This window comes from Chelonoidis abingdonii, chromosome 24, assembly GCF_003597395.2.
Source record: "Chelonoidis abingdonii isolate Lonesome George chromosome 24, CheloAbing_2.0, whole genome shotgun sequence".
In the NCBI taxonomy this organism is placed as follows: Eukaryota; Metazoa; Chordata; order Testudines; family Testudinidae; genus Chelonoidis; species Chelonoidis abingdonii.
The window spans coordinates 16,485,821-16,501,724 of record NC_133792.1 but is presented as its reverse complement, the minus strand read 5'-3'; the positions used below and the strand labels follow the sequence as shown (position 1 = coordinate 16,501,724).

The following is a 15,904-nucleotide window of genomic DNA, read 5'->3' as shown; positions in this document are numbered from 1 at the left end:
AACATCTAATGGAGTTTTAATTCCCCCATGGTGAGTCAACATTTGCTTAAAGAGAGGAAAATGTCATCGCAAACCATTGCCCCAATTGAGTTTGGTAACGGAGAGGCTAAGTGAGGGGCTCTTTCAGGTACATAGTGATGAGGATTCATGGGCCACTTCCTCTTTTATTATGGGTGAAATTCATTAAGGGCCCTATCCTGGGATGTGCTGAGTGCTCTCAACTCTCATTGAACACTGTGGGAGGTGTGGGACTTGCGATTTCCCGCGAGCAAAATCAAACCTCAAAGGCTTACAGGTGCAGCGGGCCTAGCATGGAGGAATCTACACTTGCATGCATGTCGCCATTGGAAAAAATTCCAGTACAACAGGAGAGATTGGAATCCCAAAGAGTGACATTTGCTCTGGTGTGGAAAGCCCATGTTGGGGGTGGGTCACTTGATCTGCAATTACAAGGATCCAGCAGCCCTAACCTCCCCTCACAAGAAAAGACTGGAAATCTGAAAGATTAAATCTTGTTCTAAGATATGTTCTTTAATGTTTTTTAAATAAGTACATTGGTTAATTTACAAACTTACTTTGCAATAGCATTGAATCTTTCCAATTTCAGCTACTTTGGGTAAGGGTAAGCAGGGTCCTTCCTTCCTGCATCAAATGAGGCTTTGCTGGGAAGCATCTTTTATAATGACAATCTCCTCAGTGACAGAGGTGACAGACCTACTTACAGGGGGTGAAATTCACCATCTGCGGAGGGCTCATTTGAGGCCCTCCATAACATCCAAAGGTGGACTCCTGTGGCGACATGTAGCTCAAGCACGATGTGGCCCTAAGCTGTTTAATGTGGTACTTAAATGGCAGGTAGGATCTGGTGTTGGGCCCTGTGCACTGGGATGAATCCAAACCTCACTGGAGATATTTAAACTGTGCAAGGTGTTTCTAAAATATGGTTCTGATCATTCCTTTTTAAACACACATTTGTCTTTAGTAAATATTTAGCTATCTACTATCTTATTATTTATGATTCCTATTGCGGTAGCACCTAGGAATCCCAGTCCTGGATGCCATTGGTGCTAAGTGTTGTGCAAACACAGACCAATAAGACAGTCCCTGCCCCATAGAGCTTACAGTCTAAATTACAACAGGTGGATACAAACAGTTGGGGGAGCACATGACATTAGAATTTACCACTAGACTTTTCCTCTTATGGGATTGTTCACAGTTCCTACTACAGCCAGAAATTACAGTTGGGATTCTCAAAGGATCCTAAGAGAGGCAAGCACCCAGATTCCATTGCAATTCTATACGACATGGCACCTAATTTCCTTAGGCACTTTGAATCTCTCTCATCTTTTACTGCTATTGATTAATGAATGTTCTTCTTGCTGAATGCTGACACATTTCTGAAGTCAATCTGCCTTTCCCAACCTTTTGACAGTTTAAAAGATTTGAAAAAAGCCACATTATCTATGATGCAACCAATTTCAGCAGCATCTGATTAGCACAGAGGGGTTGCACTTTCCTGACTACATTTCGGGGTGATTTTTTATTTCTAAAACAAATTGATGGCCTCAAGAAACAATGGTACATTTTTTACAAAACGTATTATTTCCAGGATTTTCAGGATCGTGTAGGGAAATAAAGTTTTGCAATCCTTCCCCTCATAATAAGTCTGTCCAAAAATGATGTTGCTCATTCTGTTGAAAGATGGCTTCATTTTCTACTCAAAATTGGTATGAAAAATTTGCCTTGCCAAATGAACATTGTGTACTGAACTTGTCAAATCCTCTCTCCTGACACAAATAAAAGATAACATTGGGTGGCAGCATGTAAAACAGTTCTGACAAGACAGCTGGGATGGAAGCAAGAAATACATGTTTCTCTTTTCCTTTTCTTAAGGAAGGTAGGGGAAAGAGCTGTAGGAGTGAAGGGCCACTTGTTACAGCTAAAAATACATTATCTATTGATTTAATAAGCCATTTCTGTGTGGGTTTTAAGGAAGATCATAGTGATCCTATTTCCAGCTAACAAAAACATGATGAACTCAACTTTTTCCAGGTACCAAAAAGCTGCCAAAGTGTGGAATTCAGCTGAATGAAAGGGCTATTCATTCAAAAGTTTAGAGCAGCACAATGTAGGATGTAATTACTAGTTATAACACTGTGAAAAATTATTCAAATTATGTTTAAAAATAAATAAGGTAAATGATAGCACTTCCATTAGATCTGTAGTCACACTATGTGACTGATATTTTTTCCTATTAAAATTGTCGATTGAAAGCCGTTAGCTGTTTATCAGCTCAAAATTACATTTCTTCTCTCTTAGGGGTTGCCTCCGTTAAAAATCACAACAACTGCCTAGTTAGTAACAAGAAAAGACTCCTAAAACTGCAGTTTTAAGGGGGGGAAAACACAAGCATGAAACACAGATTGCACCTTCAAATCCCCAAAGGCATCACGCTTCTTTGTTCTGCTAAGAAAAATTAACCTCAATCTTGGCTCAAGGTCCCCCGATTGATTATCATAGTCATTTAAATACTGTAATCTCATTTTCAGCATCAGGGAAGGGGAGCAAAAAGAAGAAAAAGAGAGAGAGGGGAAGAGCGGGGGGGAGAGAACAGAATAAATTATCTGACAAAAGGAAAAAGGGCCTTTCTGCTTACGGAGCCTATTTCAGATCCTTCCACTTGATTGGAAAAGTTGATGAAGTTTAAATGAAGCAGAATTAGAGGCTCAGGCCACTGAGTATTGACGGGGGCCCGTGGAAGAATGTGCAATTCAATAGGCCTGATTTCTGTGGAAAACAGGGGAAAGGCCTAAATGGTATAATCTTCAATCAAATCTAACATCGACACTGACAAGGCAGGGTAATGAGATAGGCCAGATCAGGCATGTTGGTTAAAGAAATTAATCCCTCTTGCTGCACCAAGAGTTCAGCTTTGATGCCTATTGTACAGACCCCTGTCCCAGCCTATCTAAATGCTAACTAACTGTGAGTGTGATCTGGGACTGTGCTTTTCATTGCTGGGGCTAATCTGATAACAATTTTATGTCTCTGATTATGGAAGCAGAGATAGTGAGGGAGCCCATAACAGTAGCTCTGGGTGGAAAAGGAAAGGAAGAGAGGGGTGGAGACAGACAGAAAGAGAAAAGAAGATACATTATTATTTTTTTTGGATGTGAGAGGAAACTTACATTTCAGTGTGTATTAGTGCTTTAACACACCATAATACATGGTAATTATTGTCCTTACAATCACCTCCTGGCCAGCTGATCGGTGTCTCATGGGACTATGGAAGGGGACAGTAGCAACCATGGAGGCAAGCTGAATGAGTCATAGGAAAGCAAACTTAAAGGAACATTGTCAGCTTAAAAATCATACTGTAAACAAAGAAATCTCTTTATCTGTGTTACCCAATAAACATAATGAAAGCAGATTTTTTTAAAAATCCAAATTGCTCTTCACTCAATACTCTTTAGCTCACTTTGAACATTTGCCATTCTCTTAGCTTGAGAATTTGATGAAAGCAGTTTCACTGTTACTTTTAATCAAGTTTCTAAGTGCAGGTTCTGAGTGCTCTGATTTTGGGTTGCAACCACAGAAGGGGTGTCTGTTTAAAAATAAATATTTCCACTGGTATTTAAAGTATATGTATATACACCTCTACCCCGATATAACGCTGTCCTCGGGAGCCAAAAATTTTTACCGAGTTATAGGTGAAACTGTGTTATATTGAACTTGCTTTGATCTGCCGGAGTGCGCAGCACGCCCCCCCCCCGGAGCGCTGCTTTACTGCGTTATATCCAAATTCGTGTTATATCGGGTTGCGCTATATCAAGGTAGAAGTGTATAAAATAAACATGGTATGGAATATATATTTCCACTGATTTATTTATCTAAAATTTTGGTCCAAGTTTCATTTGACAGTGTTGCTTTAAATCAATTCTAAATCAAAACAAACGCAAACAAGAAGTTACAATGCAATGTACTTTATTTTAAAGAATTGTAAAAGTTAAAATCAGAACATCCTTAAAAATTCAGGACTTTGTCTAATCTATATAGAGCGAATGGCCAAGGTGAGAACTAAATCATCACTGCAAGATTACAAAGATTTTAGATACAATAAATAAACATAATACCTAGCCTAAGAGAATTGGCATGGTAAGGGGTTTTTGCCTTTTAAGAAAGTGTGACTCACTCTCAAAATGTTGAAATAAAAAATTGGTCCCTAAGACCTTTGTAATGGCATTTGGTTTGATCTATCTTCTGCCATCCAGTACATGGAAGGATGGACAAATTATTTTCACTGTAGTAAATCCTCTAAAAATAAAGAGATGATCTTATGACTTTCCTCCAGGACACTAGAAATATACCTCTGTGCTTGAGAATTTTTCTTGCCTTCCCCATTGTGTAGTTCTTATTTCTTCTGGATGTTGCAATTCCTTATTTGAGCCTCTTCAGGTTTTTTTTAATGTATGCTCAGCCTGCTTTCTTCCGGCTCTTCCAGAGGTGCTGGGGTTTTTTGTTCCAGTAGGTAGGGCTGTTATTGTGTTCTTATGAGTTTCTTTTAGTGGAGTCTAAGGTGTTGCTTTCAAGCTGCTGGGTTCTCTGCCTCTGGAGAAAGGTGTGTGAATGAGGCGGCATCATCAAGTATTTGGTTGAACTAGCAGAGGGGAATACACTTTAAAAGGAACTGTGAGAAATTGAGTGGTGCTGGCCGATTTTGAAGACCACTCTCCTCTATTTAAAAGGGGTTCACGCCCTCTGAGTTTCACTTGGCATTTGAATTAATCTGAGAACACCAAGAAAAAAACAACAACCCTGGTTTGGCATGGTTTTGGGTCCACGCCATAAACTGGTTGCAAGCCCAAAAGCTTCTTCAATCTTTCAAACGATACAGTCCAAGACTTAGGTTTGTCACAAACGTTACAGCTTGACACCGCTCCAGGTGCACTTAGTGGCATTACTGCCTCATTTTACGCATGGCTCCATTTGTGACCTTTTTTCTCTTCCAGCTACATTCTGTCCTCCTTTAGCTTCATTTCTTTGAGATTTCCCAGCACTGAAGGTTCTCACAAGAGGCAGTGTACATGTTCTCTGCTATGACAACACTGTCATTATGGTTACACTATTACAACAATCCAGTCTAATGGTTATTATTGTACTGCCTAACTTCAATACTGCATCTTTAAATCAAAGCATCTTTGAATCTTCATTTCCATTGCAATACACAGATAAACACAAGAGATTTTCACCAACATAAAGTCTTGTGATGTCTATGGGTTTATTGGTCTCACCAATTTGTACTGTTTGGTTCACATAAAGGATCAAAACTCCCCCTTGCTCATTCTTTTATATACTCTACGCAATCCTTTTGGCTGAGCAACTTTTCATTTAATGTGCTACTAGTAACTAACTCTTCTGTCCACTGACCCACATTTGTCAGTTTCTAGCCTGAACCCTGATGTGCCTTCAAATTATTGTGAGAAAAATACAGCATTTTCATTTGTAAAGAATATTTATTTACTACTTTGAAATGCCTTATTAATCTCAACAGTGACCATATAAGATGTGGGATGGCACTGAAGCACACTGGGAGTTTAGCTTCGTGGGTACCAAATAATTTATGTTTTAAAACTTAGATCAGTTCATGCTGAGAAGGGAACCCTTAGAAAACAGTGGATTGGTAAAACAAAGCTCAGAAACCAGTTGAATGATTACTCAACGACCCAGCCCTACATTAATGTATTTATCTAATTAATTATTGAGCTACACTCTGTGGATTTCCTGGAACACACTTTTAAAAATATAACATTGGCCTTAGATGGCAATAATGTAATCATAATATTTAGGACTCAAAGTGCTGCACAAACACTAATTAATCCTCAGTGTTCCTGACTGGTAGATACAAAAGGCACCACATGCAGAGAATTTGGGTAAATAGAATAATTAGCATCAAAGAAACAAAGACGTTGGGCCAAACCCTGCTCATTCCACTCATGCATGTAGTCTCATTTAGATGAGTGGGAATACTCACATTACTAAGGCAAGCTAAGATTTGGCCCCTTAAGATGTTTTAAACAGGAGATTTATTGGTTCTGAATAACTAAGTCAATACAGAAATTGGGAAAAAGAACAATAAATTAAACCAACAAAACTGATAATTAAAAGGAAGTTACTTAGAGTGCCTCTGGATTCCAGATCGTGATGGATAAAAATTTGGCCCTCTCCCTGGCAGCCTCCACAGAGAGGTCAAAGGCTGAATGGGTTCTGAAGTCTTGAACATCTTCCCAATGTGCAGCGGCAGTCAAAAAAACTAACGTTAGGAACCATTAAGAAACTGATAGATAATGAGACAGAAAATATCATCACGCCACTGTACAAAACCATGGTACACTCTTGAATACTGCACAAAGTTCCGGTTGCCCCACCTCAAAAACACATATGTTAGAATTGGAAAAGGTACAGAAAAGGGCAACAAAAATTATTAGGGGTATGGAACAGCTTCCCCATGAGAGATTAAAAAGACTGGGACTGTTCAGCTTGGAAAAGAGACAACTATGGAGGGAAATGACAGACATCCATAAAATCAGGAATGGTTTGGAGAAAGTGAGTATGGAAGTGTTATTTAGCCCTTCACATAACACAAGAACCAGGGGGGTCAGCCAATGAAATTAATAGGCAACAAGTTTAAAACAACCATAAAGAAGTACTTTTTCACATAACACACAGTCAACTGTGGAACTCGTCACCAGGTGATGTTGTAAAGGCCAAAAGTATAACTGGGTTCAAAAAAGAACTAGATACATTCATGGAGGACAGATCCATCAATGGCTACTAGCCAAGATGGTCAAGGACAAAATCCCATGTGGCCGGATGTCCCTAAACCTCTGATTACTAGAAGCTTGGACTGGACGACAGGGGATGCATCCCTTGATAATCGTCCTGTTCTGTTCTTTCCTTCTGAAGCATCTGGCAATGGCCACTGTTAGAAGACAGGATACTGGGCTAGATGGACCATTGGTCTGACCCAGTGTGGCTATTCTTATGTTGCTATGTTAACTATCACTTCACTCCTAGATTTGGTCCCTCCAGGTCACAGGGGAGGCATGTACATGAGGCAGTGTGTAGAACCTTGAACTGTTGCTGAATATGCTATATCTGTTCGGTGGTTAGAGTGATGATTTTACTATATGTCAATCTGTCACCTTTCACAAACACACTATGTTCACATGCATATGAATATTAATGTGCTGTGTTATTGTTTATGAACATGTTGGTAAATTTCAGTAGTGCTGATCCTTTTTAAAAGGAAGCCCTTATTTTAGTAACTTAAAGTCCAATCCTCCAACTCACATAAAACTGTGTACGGATTCCTTACATGAGTGAAAATTGCAGGATTCCACCCTAGGTTAGTCTGAGAAGGAGGAGGAGGAGGGATCTGGTTATTTTACCAGTTGCTAGCAATACTGTTTTATAATTTTTGTAAATGTGCCCTGATACAATTATGGAGAAATTTCTAAAATAAATAATAGTGTGAAGGTGTAAATCTAGTAGTGTCACAAGGCACAGCAATGCAGTTTTGAATCTCAGTGCACTATATAGGTATGGTTTGCTTAATAGGGTGATTGCTCTTGCCAAGAAAATGGTGAGAAACCAAGTGGCCAAAGGTTAAGCAGAGCATGTTGGCTTTGAAACACCGGGGCTCATGCAAAGACAGAGGGTGCTGGTGAGACTAGTTGACAGTTGCAGTTTTACCTTGGCAAGTGGATCTAACTATTCAGTGAGTGCTTAAGAAAAGAGAATGATTAGGAAAGAAGGTTGAAGATATGAAATCGGATTTAACTATAGGTACAAGAAACTAATTCATGATGATTACAGTACATACAAAAAACTGTTAGGATGATGATGCTGGATGCAGGCGTGCTAACAGAGGCCAACAATTACTCACGGGTGTGCTTAGAGATAGCCTTGATTAGTGCATTTTATAAGTTGAAATAAATAGTCTTTCCCTCCCACCACACATATTTATAGCTAATGTCTTTCCTTAACCTAGTTTCCTGGGTTTCTGCAGCGTATACTATCACTTTAACTTGATGCAATATGGTTTTTCTTTCTTGTCCTCTTCCTCCCTATCCCTTATGCCCCTGAAAACAAAATTACTTCCGTGAGTGACTTTCCATGTTGCCTTAGTCTGTAACCAATCAGATTGTTTAGGAGTATCTGATAGCAATATTACTGAGGCTTTTTGAAAAAATAAATCTGAATGCCATGTTGGGGTAAGGTTCCAGCCTATTATATACCTACATAGCAGGTGGAGCCCCTGCGAAACGTTCTGGACTGATGATCCTGGAAACTGAAGTACTCTGTGTATCCATAGAATTGCTGGAGCAAGGGCAGCAGCAGGGCTAGTTTTATCCACTCTATCTCACTTTGACTTGGAAGGAATGGAAGTTCAGTCTCCCTGCCCTACTTAATCCATTATTGCTCCACTGTGACTGCAGGGCTAATGGTGATAGGATCAGCATTGTCATCTTGCATGATTTTATCAGGAGTTTTGTGATATATTTTATTTGTTTTTAAAGCCTCAGCTCACGTACTTAAGTTATTGCCTGAGTAACCTAGCTTTCATTTTTTGTTTAAAGGCAGTTTCTAGCCTTTGTGGCAGTGGACAAAAGCTTAAAAATACGACCTCCCCATGCCCCCAAATGCTACAACAGAAGGCAAATAAAAAGAACCTAAGATCTGTTGCTTTTAAAATTTCATGCTTTTTAAGCCAATCTGATGATTGTGGGGAGGTTGACTGATGATTCTGGAACAGTTACAGGGTTAGCAAACCTCTGGTGTTTTTTTGTTGTGGGGAAGCCTAAGCTCTGGGACCCCGACAGACCTGCCCATTCACAGAGGCCAGCATATTTAGGCATTTTTAAAGTAGCTCTGTCAAGGTTAGTAGGCCCTAGCTGCACAGGGCTCCTGTGTGGCAACTCTGACCTTTTTGATTCTTTGCATCCTTGTTTCCCAAGCTGCTGGTTGCTGACACTGAAGTAACTTTTTTAAAAAATTGCATCTGGCTTTTCTATGAGACTCAATGGAGGCAAACTAATATGTGTCTTGGGTCACATTTCTCCCTGCTGTAGTCAGATCTGGGGCTTCCTTTCTTGAAAGTGCCCCTTTAAATGGTTTACAGCTAAGCACATGCTTTGGTACCCATTATATGTGATTTCTATATAGTGCATTTCATACCCTAGGTCCCTCTCAAATTACATCTCAAATCACAAGTAGCTTTGGATTGTAACCATTATATGCTCCGCCAATGTAAGACCTGATTTTGCAAGGTGCTATATAACTTCAACTCCCAGGATCAGCCTTAGACCTTTACTGAAGGAATGTTGGCCAAGATACCAAGATTATCATCAAGTCTTTTTAAAGAGTAGTATAGGATCTTTAATTTCCACCTGCAGAGATATCAGAGACAGACAGAGAGCACTGTTTTAAAATGTCTCATGCAAAAGCTTGCTCCTTTACCAGTTCAGGACTCCTATCGCCATGCTCCTCTGCAGTGACTAAACTCAGGCCTTGGAGCTAGAGTTGAACAAATGACTTCTTGGAGGAGCCATGAGAACACTATCAAGTGAGCCATAGTGACACATGTAACTCTAAGCCCAGTTCTGTAGTTCTTAAATTGACTTCAGTGGAAGCTTTGTCTCTATAATAATGTTGTGTACTGGGTAACAAATGCTTATCAGTTATGATATATGATACATATGTGGCAGGATTATCCCAATTTATATTTTTTGTAGACATACAATTTATTCAGCAGATTAGCTGTTTATACCTGTTTTGATGTAAAGCATGTGCATTAATTGTGAGAAGTGCTTTTACCCAATAAACGGTAGCTACTCCTTAACCGAGCATGACCTTAACTCTCAAATAAATACATAATTATTTAACACCTTTTTTAATAAAGGGGGAAAATATTGAGTCATTTTAGTTACAGAAAAATCATAGTGATTTGTTAACATCTGTCCTTATAAAAATCCTTCTAAAATTTTAGTTGGAGGGAGGGATGAAATGTAGTACAATCTTGTCCCAGGCAAATTCCACTTATAACAAAAGGAAGTGTCATTTGATAACATAGCTGAAGGATCCAGTGAGTTAAAAGCCTTCAGATTTTCAGGTTATAAAATGAAGTTGGTTTTGAGATACAAGCAAAAAAATAAAATGAATAAAACTACTTTTTTCTTTGTACTACCATTATATAATCACCAAGTTGATTTTGAAAGAAAAAAATTTAATTGCTGAAAGGCCGGAAGTTTTTATATCATGTTTAAAACTCTAATTTTTTATGGCTAAACTATAAATCCCATGGAATTCAGGTGGGCGAGATTACAAAAGGAACTCAAGCCCTAACTACAGTGACACAACCTGAATGATATTGGTAGGAATGGCACCACTGTATGTTGTAGTAAAATGAGGAAATTAAGCAGGAGAGGCTGCCCCCAAGAGGAGAGAGGAAAAAACACAGACACAGTCAAACTGCTTGCAATTTGCTCAATGCTGCTGACTCAAGAGAGGCTTGGCATTGACTGAGGCAGACCTTGCTTCTCCTCTTCATCCTCTAACAAGAAGCAATCACAAGCCCACAGTACTGCAGGGAGGAACACTAATAGGTCAGCATTTTTTTCCCAGCCCTTGGCTGAGGATTGGGACTCGAGGAGTTGGTTGATCCTTGAGGCTATTCTGCCAGTGCCATCAAGAGGACAAAAGCTGTAATTCAAGTGGCTGCCAGGGGGAAAAGCAAATCAGTTACGTTTTCATACCTACAAAACTGAGGTCTGCTCAAGGCTGAGCTTATGATGTGCAGGGCCCCAAAGTTCCAGAAAGGCTGCAGAGGAGAAATCAGGCTAAAAGCCCCAGCACTGAAGTATGCATGGCCATTTGCTGGTGAGTGGTTTCCTTCAGCTCTGCATCCACTGCCAAAGGAGTGATATTGCTGAACTCACACAGGCTGCGGAAGCCTCTCAAGAGTAGGGTCCCAAAGCTGCTGTTTGCTTATGTTTATGACAAGCCCTCAATTTACTCATACTGCTTTACAAAATTAAATATAACTTCTATTTAAATTAGATTCAAAACAGGAGGAGGAATGGAGCAGACACTCACTGAAATAATTTTTTTTTTTAAAAAGGCATAACAGTAATACAAACAGTGTCTGTGAAAATGCTGAAAGACTTGGAATGCCCCCCACAGGTCAGGCTTTGGTGATTTCTGTGCAGAAGCAGAACTTTACCGACATGAATATGACTGAAGAAAAAGGTGACAGAAAAAGGCTAGTCTGAAATGTCTCATTCAAAAGAAGAGACATACAAGAAGGTTTACAAAGTGCTCAGATCCAGCAGCGATGGGTTTGTATAAATATATGCAAACGTATATTTAGCAAGAGTTTACTATATTACAGCAGTAACAGGAGAGGAATTTCAAACAGCTCCAAGTATCTCTAAATGCTCAATGGATGAAGTCTGGTTACCAAACTCTTCCTGAGTATTGCACTAAAAGGAAAGGCTAGAAGCCAGAGACTAGAAAAATATCACACACACCATTTGTAATAATTACAAATTGGATTGAATTTAGTAACCAGGAAGGAAGAGCCTAACTGTACAGTCATCCTGCCAGAAGCTGCTAAGCATCCTTGTTTATTGTTGCTAGGTGTTGATAAACAGCTACCAAATCCAGTGGCTGCATCTCAGCAGCCTGTGATCTCTGTCACTCTTTGAGCGAACTCCCAGGGGTGCTGTGCCTCAGTTCTGAGGTGCAGTCAGCACCCATTGTTGTTCTAGTTATGATCTTGAGAGCATGCCAGCCATGCACAACATTGTGGTAACTTATGTGGATATGTAAGTAAAATGTAATCAGCAATTCATTTTTCACTTGTAACTAGGGAAAAGCTGAGCTTGGGGAGTGCTCTGCTCTGGAATTTTGATTTAGGCCCATTTCCACTTGTGACATAGGCTGTGCCCTTCTCCATTCTATTGTTTTTAAATGAGAAATAACAGTTCACAACCCCTTCTCACCATAAGCACATTCCTAATTTACAAGCCCCAGGTTAAGACGTTGATACATTGTTTGATATTTACTGTGGGATTCCCATCTCCACTGCCCCACAAGCCCTGAACAGCTGCAAACTTGCCAAGTTTTCATTTTCTAACACCTCCCACTCCCAATTGATTATCTCCCCCTGCCCCCCGAAATCCTTTTCCTGCTATCATTGGCAAAGTTAAATTCCTTTTTAAATGAACGATCTCTCTCTTTTTACAATTGCTCTAAAGAGATGCCTGAGGCACAGTGTAGGATCTGATCGAGACAAGCTTTGTGAATGTCCTTCTGGCTTATTTCTTATTTTAAGGTAGTGCGGGGGGGGAGGGGGAGGGAAACGACCCAAAGCACAAATTATGTATGTACAAGAGTACTGAAATGCAGCCAATTCTAGAATGTAAGGTAAGTAACAGACACACAACACAAGGCACAAAAGTAGAGGGAAATGATACTTTGCCCAAGGACACTGGGGCCAGGGCGGGCTCTAACTTTTTTGCCACCCCAAGCAAAAAAAAACAACCAAAAAACCCCAGAGTGCTGCCCTGCCGAAACAACTCCCCCCAGGAAGCCACGCTGCCAAAACAAAAACCAAACCCCCTGAGCACTGCCCCGCCGAAACCACCCACCCCCCAGCCTTGCCCCGCTGAAACAACCACCCCAAGTGCCACCCCGCTGAAACAAAAACCAAACCCCCTGAGCGCTGCCCTGCCGAAACAACCCCCCCCCAAAGCACTGCCCTGCCGAAACAAAAACCAAACCTCAAGTGCTGCCCCGCCGAAACAAAACCAAAACCCCCTGAGCGCTGCCCCACCGAAACAACCCACCCCCCCAGTGCTGCCCCACTGAAACAACTCCTCCGACTGCCACCCCGCTGAAACAAAAACCAAAACCCCTGAGCGCTGCCCTGCCAAAACAACCCCCCAGAGCACTGTCCCACCAAAATAACCCCCCCCGAGTGCCGCCATGCCGAAACAAAAACCCTTGAGCTTCGCCTAGCCAAAACAACCTGCCCCCCCCAGCGCCGCCCTGCTGAAACAAAAACAAAACAAAAAAAACGGAGCGCTGCCCCACCACCCCAAGATTGGCTGCCCCTTAGAAGGTGCCGCCCCAAGCACATGCTTGGTCGGCTGGTGCCTGGAGCCGGCCCTGACTGGGGCAAACCTTGCCACAAAACGTACCCTAGGATATTTTGTGTCCGCACAGAACCTCCATTTCTAAGGTCTAGTCTGAAAGGCACACACAGTAAACTGCATGAAGCTCAATTTATCCACCTCAGAAAGATATAAGGTGAGCTGATATGGCCAAGAAGTCTGGAGGTCTCAGGAGTGGTTTTAACCCTAGTACTCTGGCTAAAATGTCAGCTTAGGCCTTATAGCTGGCTAAGCTAAATCCAGCCTCTAAATTTACAACTGGATGCAGGATTTTTCTTCACCTCTTCCCCTACATTATTGTTTAGCGTTGTAGGTGCTGATAAACAGCTACCACATCCGGCACCTGCATTTCAGTAGTTTACGATCTCTGCATTCCCTGTAACTACCTTCCACGGGTGTCGAGGCTCAGTTAGTTAATATTTGTACAATGCTTTGAGATCCTGAGATGAAAGGTATTATAGAAAAGCAAACTATTATTGCATTACTATTTTTGGACCATTAAGCCCTGTTCCTGCTTATTAATGAAAAGATACTAATCTCCTTGCGTGAGAGAAAGAATTAACATTTTCTTTCACTACCGTATAGATAGGGGATTTCTTTCCTTTTAGTCTCCCCCTTTCCCAATATTTCATTCTGAAAACTGTTACCAGTTTTCGTGGCCATGGGATCAGTATTGGCTCCCTCTACCCCTGTACATATAACTATTTTCCCCTTATCTTGGTTACTGTATGATCTCTCTAGCCCATTTTCTCTGTAGCTTATAGTACGGATGGCAGATGTGTTTGTTTTACTGGTACTCTTGTAATTGTTATTGTTATAGTGTAAATTCTGTTTATTGTTGAAAAATTAACAGATCTAAAATTGTTTACCCCAATGGAAAGCTTTTGCCAAATACCAACATTTATTAGTAAGTAATTGTATTTTAACAAGTATTTTCACAACTCTTCTCTGCCTGGAAAGTTTATTTTTCAGAGATCACTTGCATCTCAGCATTAGTAAGAGCAGGACACCACTGCATGATATAAATGTATTAAATGCTGCTCTCTAGTGTTTAAAACTGCACCAGCAAGGACTGCTCTTCTATTCAATACAAACATGCTGTCACTGCTCAACAACTTCACTTTGTTAGGGAGATCAAGGTCACTGGTCTTTATCACAGCCATATAGTAAACTTACCCTGCTATTACATAATTTGGGATTGCTATTTACCCTTTCTTGGTGGTGGTAGGAGAGGAAGAGGGTACTTTGGTTGTGGTGTAATCTGGACAATTTTCTGCTGAGTGGGGGGACTCCTTAGTAGAGCTGGGGAACCAGGGAGCCTCCCCTCCAGTAATGGAAGTTCAGGAACTAGCTCTCTGTTCCCCTGGGAGATGTGTGTGGCTCTTTCTTTTCCATGGGGCTCTTTCTTATCCTTGGGGGACATGGATGGAGGGTCTTCCAAGGAGGTGGTCACCCAAGTACCTTGAAAACAAGTTGATTCTGCACCATGCTCTCCCCAGAACTGTGAAATCTACTGGGGAAGGGATTGCTCACTTAGGGTGGAGGATGGAGTGAGGAGGGTCCTGGAGGGCTCTATGACGGCGGAGGGTTGTATCTGGGGGTTTCTAACGAGGGTTGCCCCTCTCCTTGGCTCCGAGTGGGGTCTTCACTATGGAGTCTGGGGGAAGGTGGGTATTTGGGACAGGGGTTCCCCTCAGGCTGGGTGGGGTCTCCCTCTGCCCGGGTGGGGGGTATCTATGGGAGATTTCTGCCGAGGGTGCCCCTCACCTTGGCTATGAGCGGGTTCTGCACCATGCTGTCCGGGGGAAGGTGGATGTTTGGGGTAGAGGTTACCCAGGCGGGGGGTGCCTATGGGGGATCTGTGCCGGGGGTGCCCCTCACCTTGGGTATGACTATGAGCAGGTTCTGCACCAGGCTGTCCGGGGGAAGGTGGGTGTTTGGGGTAGGGGTTCCCCCCAGGCTGGGTGGGGGTCTCCCTCTGCCCAGGAGGGGGGTATCTATTGGTGATTTCTGCCGGCAGGTGCCCCTAACTTTGGCTATGAGTGGGTTCTGCACCAGGCAGTCTGGAGGAAGGTGGGTGTTTGGGGTAGAGGTTACCCCGGCAGGAGGTGTCAATGGGGGATCTGTGCCAGGGGTGCCCCTCACCTTGGCTATGAGCAGGTTCTGCACCAGACTGTCCGGGGGAAGGTGGGTGTTTGGGGTAGAGGTTACCCAGGCAGGGGGTGTCAATGGGGGATCTGTGCCAGGGGTGCCCCTCACCTTGGCTATGAGTGGGTTCTGCACCAGGCTGTCCTGGGGGAAAGTGGTGTTTGGGGTTACCCAGGCGGGGGTGCCCATGGGGGATTTGTGCTGGAGGTGCCCCTCACCTTGGCTATGAGCAGGTTCTGCACCAGGCTGTCCGGGGGAAGGTGGGTGTTTGGGGTAGAGGTTACCCAGGCGGCGGTGTCCATGGGGGATCTGTGCTGGGGGTGCCCCTCACCTTGGCTATGAGCGGGTTCTGCACCAGGCTGTCCCGGGGGAAAGTGGGTGTTTGGAGTTACCCAGGCGGGGGGTCTCTATGGGGATCTGTGCTGGGGGTGCCCCTCACCTTGGCTATGAGCGGGTTCTGCACCAGGCTGTCTGCGCCCGCCGCTGCTTGGGAAACCCCAGCCAAACACCACCTCTCCCCG

At 42.4% G+C, this 15,904-nt stretch overlaps 1 protein-coding gene across 2 annotated transcripts in view; it reads right to left on the bottom strand.

Annotated features, from left to right (window-relative positions):
* Positions 1-15,859, bottom strand: part of CFAP77 (cilia and flagella associated protein 77) — a 96,757-nt gene extending 80,898 nt beyond the window's left edge. Inside the window, exon 1 of one of the 2 annotated variants that reach the window (XM_075060421.1) lies at positions 15,823-15,859. The gene's annotated coding sequence lies outside the window, so the exon portion shown is untranslated. Of the gene's footprint in view, positions 1-15,714; positions 15,747-15,822 lie in introns of those variants that run through there. The other variant, XM_032779291.2, reaches the window with a different exon arrangement.
* Between the last annotated feature and the right edge of the window lie 45 nt (positions 15,860-15,904).